Source organism: Suricata suricatta, chromosome 9 (assembly GCF_006229205.1).
Source record: "Suricata suricatta isolate VVHF042 chromosome 9, meerkat_22Aug2017_6uvM2_HiC, whole genome shotgun sequence".
Lineage (NCBI taxonomy): Eukaryota > Metazoa > Chordata > Mammalia > Carnivora > Herpestidae > Suricata > Suricata suricatta.
Window position 1 is genome coordinate 134394451 of NC_043708.1, and position 5095 is coordinate 134399545.

The 5095-nt window shown below is 59.3% G+C and overlaps 1 long non-coding RNA gene across 2 annotated transcripts in view; it reads left to right on the plus strand.

The window, feature by feature from the left end:
• LOC115302891 overlaps positions 1-5095 on the plus strand; it is a 33939-nt gene that overhangs the window by 1153 nt on the left and 27691 nt on the right. The window lies entirely within an intron of this gene.

Below are 5095 nucleotides of genomic sequence, written 5' to 3' on the forward strand. Positions count from 1 at the left end.
GGCCGCGGAGCCGCTGTCCCCGCAGCCGCCCCACCCCCGCCGCTGCCTCGCGGGCCCCCGGCCCCCTTCCCGGTCCGTAAGTGCCTCTGCCTGCTGTATCTCAGCGAGGCTGGGGAGAGGGGGCTAGGGCGGCGTCAGGGAGCTGGTCTGGACTGGGCGAGGGGGCTGGGGCATCCCCGCTCGGCCCCCTTGGGCAGCACCCACGGCGCGGGGCTTCCCGTCGCTGCCCGGCGGGGGTGAGGGGTGCACTCTGACTGCGGGTGGAAGGCGGGGCTCGGCCTCGGGGGCCTGACCTTACATCCCCTGCAAATCGCCAAGGCCAAGGTCAAGGGTCGTGGGGCAGTGGGAAGCGACCAGAGGTGAGGACTCTGGGTGTGCAGAAAGGGAAGGGGCGCGGGGCGGGATGGAAGTTGCGGGACTGCAGACTGGTTCACCAGAAATGAGAGACTCTTTCCGAAGTGAGGCTCCCGGGAGTCTCCGGACTGCCCCCTTCCTCACCTTTGCTCCAGACCCCCTTCTTTCTTCTGATCCCCTCCCTCGCAAAATATAATAACTCAGAAAGTGGCTTCCTGGGGAAAAACATATTTTAAGAAATAATGCAACACACAGCACCCACTCTAGACAAGATTTATGGCACGCTTTCCCCTTCTGTAATGGGAAGTTGTTGGGAAAGCCTTTCTGCTCTGCTCCTCACCCCACCCAATCCCAGCCGTGGCACCCCCCACCCTGTGCCGGAGAACAGGCCTCTTGGATCTGTTTGAGGGTGTCTCTGCAGCCTCCTCCAGCCCAGGCAATGGTGAGCTTGGGAAGAATGAGGACAGCCGTGGAGGTTGAGGCTGTGGTGGGGGGCTTCTCTGGGAGAAGGCAGTGTGGGGGAGAATCTCGGCTGGCCCCCCAGCAAAGCAGGGGGGTAGCAGAAGCTGGGAGAGGCTGCGGGGTCAGATCACGGGAGTAGTGCATGCATCCAGAAATCCATGGTTTGAGTCCTTGTGACTGGGGAGAAATTCAGGTGCTGGGGCTGAAGGGGAGCCCTTTTTTGAGCTGGCCATATCCTGGAGGAGGTGGGTGGTTTGGCTGTAGAGGGAGAAAGGATAGAGTTTGAGGATCTGGCTTTAACTCAGGGGGCAGAGACTAGAGGGTAGGCTAGGTGGGCATTGGGGAGGGGGGGTGTCATGAGAGGCTCCGTGGCAGGAACCTCCATTAGCAATGCCAGTTCCTGCAGATCCCAGGGAAGAGGTGCTGCTCTGCCCAGGCCTTTTCAGGTGGGGTGTTGCTGGGTTTCTGCCCAGCCTGGCGCTCCCCAGAGCCCACACCCTGGATGCCTGAGCCTCACTTCTGAAAAAAGGGAGGCCAGATGTGGAAGCCAGAGAGGGCACTGTAGCCCAGGTGACCATGTGAATTTGAAGGCGGGTGTGGAATCCCTGGGGACCTTGGGCGCAGGAAGCTGGGTCCATATGCCCTAGTTCATTGCTGGACTTCCAGAATTCACACAATAGGAAGACCCGGATTAATCAAAGCTTGGGCCTGAGGGAGGAACACAGGAGGGGGAACCCTGGACCTAGCTTAGGATGTGACTGGTGATCTGGTGATACTGTCTCCTAAATAAGGCCCACAGGGGCTCAGGACTTTTCCTGAGTGCTAGTTCCTGGCAAATGTCAGGTCCCTGCTGGAGCTTGGGGAGTCCATGTACCTCAGGCTCCCAGCCTCTGGATCAGGGCAAGTCTGGCCACAGGATATTGGGTGCTTGAACAGAGTTGTTGGCTAGAGTCAGAACTGCCCCCTCTACTTCCATTTAATCCCTTAATTCACTGTGTCCTGAATTGGGGCTGTGGGAGACACACTCCTGTGGGTCATCATGGTCCCTGTGTAACCACCAACAGGAAACAGGAACTGGGGCCAAAGCCCAGCTTGCAGCCCAAGCAGCTGAGGTTACCAACGGGTACAAGAGTGCTTGCATACACATGTATGTGCACGGGCACCTGCCTCGGGCTGGCTGCTAGATGGTATTTGGGCCAAAAGTGTGTGTGTGTTTGGGGAGGAGTTGCAGTTGTATGAATCTGAAGGGGAACAGGGCACACGCGTGGCTATCACAAGAATGGGCATTTCTATAGCCACAGGTATGGGGGTGGGGGCCAGGATCCTCTCTGGCTTTTGATGGAGGTTTGAATATGAAAAATGGAGTCTCTGGCCCTTGGTAGACACACCTTGGAAGGAAGCCTCCCCTTGAGGAGACACCTGCCAGGGGGGCTCTCTCTCGGGCTGCGGTTACTTCCTTCTGGTAGCTTCTGACTCGGGTTTGGGGAGAGACAGGGAAGTTTGGGGCAAATATAAGCTGTGGCGAGAGAGGTCTGGGAGGCAGCTCTCAGCACCGTGGCCAGAGCCCGGCCACGCCACCACAGGCGCTTTGCTATCAGCACCCACACTCAGCCAGACCTAGTGTCTGCTTCCCCGTGATCATAGCAGCCTGTGGGTCCAGGCCAGGGGCTTGGTGTGAGACCAGGTGCATAGAACTTGCAGACTCGAGGGTGATGGGCCTGGGCTGATGGGGCTCTCCCTTCCCTGCTTTGGAAAGGTCCTGCCCGACATCCTGCCGGGCATCTGATGGTGCCAGAGGAGGTGTGCCTCCACCCAGCATCAACCTGGACCGTTTTCTGGCCCCTGTCTAAGCTCTGCTAGGCGGCAGAGGCCAGGCGCCAGGCCACAGAGACTCAGCCAGTCCTGACCCACCAGAGCAGCACCCTCCCTGCGGCCTACTCACCAGATGTGCCCGTGGCTTGCTTCCTGGGAGTGGTGCTACGATGGCCAGGTGCTGGAGGTGGAGGTGGAGGGATATGGAGACAGTCACACGCAAGCAGAGCACACAAGCCCCCAGCCAGCCTCGCCTGCTCCCCACGAAGGGACTCGGTTTCCCACAAAGGGCAGCAGAGATGTGGCCCCGATGACAGTGGCCTCCCACATTTGAATTCAATCCAAATCGGGCTTTTAATTTTTTCTCCCAGAGCCCCCACCCGCCCTCAGCTTGCCAGTGGGGCCTCCGGCGCTGCTGTGTTACTGTGAGCCTCGCTGAGGAGCCATTTTGTGCAGCATCCTGCTTAAATCACACTCGGAGGGGCTCCTTCCTCGATCTCTCCCCCCACCCCTTGCTCCCTCTTTCCCTTCCCTTCTCCCGCAGGTGAACCTTGCTTCTCCGCCCCTTCCCGCCTCCGCAGCCCCACCCTTCCCACCCCGGGTGGCCCAGAAGGACTAGGGCTCAGGAGGCCGCCCCCACACACACCAAGATGGGGAGACCGTGCGGGTTCCTGGAGCTGCGGGAGGAGGGGAAGCAAGGGGCGCCTCCCAATTATGGTAATCCTTTGGAATTAACTGTCTCGGCCCCAAATTCGGGGGTTCCTTCCCAAGGGCTGCTGCCAGCCTCTCTGTTTCTCCACTGTTGCCGCTCGGTCTGGCTCTTGTTTGCCTTCTGGAAAAAGGGATGTGTATGCAAAATGGGATTTGGAGGGAGATATGTAAATGCCAGGTCTGGTCGGGCACTAGCTGGCTGGGATGGGACTTCGATGCAGGCCGCCTTGGATTTAGGGTCAGGATCAAAATAGAACAATATTGAGATAAGCGGTGGGGCAACGGGAACTTGGCAGCATCAGGAAATTGACAAAACGGAGATGTGTCATTTTTAGGGGGAAATAGGGGAGAAAGGGATATTTAGAAAAATCATGAGATCCCTCCCAAACCACCCGCTTCAGCTCTCTTCTTTGGAACCCATTCTTCAGGGATTTGCCTGGCTCAGAGTGGTTCAGTGCACCAGGCCCTCCTAAAATGTACCCTCATATAGATGCCTCTGCCCAACCTTAGGGTGGTCCTCGCAGATGGCAGCATTAAGGTGGCCCCGAGTGGAGAAAACCCATGTATATTGGGCCACCGAAAGCTGGGACTTCACCTGGCCGTTTTGCTTCCGAATCTCTCCCTGTGTCTTGGACTGAAATTTTTTTCTGGGAGCACCTGAGAGCAAAAATGTCACCTTTTTTCATATTTTATCTTTGTGCATCCTGAGGGTGACTGGCAGGGGAAGGCGAATCCCAGCACCCAAGGCTGGAGGGTAGCCACAGCATTAAGGAGGAGGCTAGTGATCGCTGGGGTGAGCGAGGAGGGGCATACAAGGGCCACTCACCCCTGCAAGGCTGCAAAAGGAGCCTCCAGGTCTGCTGGTCAGGCTCAGTTGGGGGTCATTTTGGGAGATCCAGCGTGGCAGCCCCTTTTTGTGGTGACCCACTCGCTGTGAGTAGGCAGGGGTGTGTGCTGAGAGCCCCAGAAGGAGGGCTGAGGCGCCGCTTTGTGTTTCCATTTTTCGGTGGAACATGAATTTAACCAGCAGCCTAGTTCGGGCCTAGGACGTCTCCGAGCCGCCGGACACAATCAGTTGTACCTTCGTAGACTCTTCAAAAGAGGAGGGACCCAGCATCCGGGTAGCGGGCACCGGGGCCTGGCCCCCGTGCAGCTTGGCTCAGAACACTGGGTGGGACATCGACTCTGTCGCTTACTTCCTCCCTCCGCTCTCAGTTTCCGCGCGTGGGCTGGTGCTGGAAGGTGCCGGGCATGGGGAGAAAAAGAAGGAAGTTAAAGGCGAACCGGCCCCTTCCAAGCGCGCACTTGGCCGCCCTGGAGAGACCTTTACCACGCCCCACCACGTGTGTCCCTAAACCTTCTCACCAGAGCTCCCTAACTCTGAAGGTTCACGGTGACTGCCAGGCTCCCCGGCCCTCGGGGAAGGCAGAGGTGCGTGGGGGCAAAGGCCAGACGGTGCGCACACGGGAGCGCCGCCCCAACGCTTTTGAGAGCAGAGTAGACGCTCTCTCGGCCTCGGGGAAGGAAAGCCGTGAACGCCGAGGCCATTGTAAGGCTGGGTGGTGCGGAGCGCGGGAAGGGGGCTGGGATTTGAATGAGGGCCTGTGATTGGCCGAGGCCCGGACTGACGTCACTTCCCCGCGGGGCGATTAGTGTGCGAGAGGAGGGCTGGCGGTCCAGTGCGCTGGGGGCGGCCGCGGCGCCCGAGGCAGCCGAGGCGCACCGCGCGGGGGCCCTCAGTGCGCCCTGGGACGCC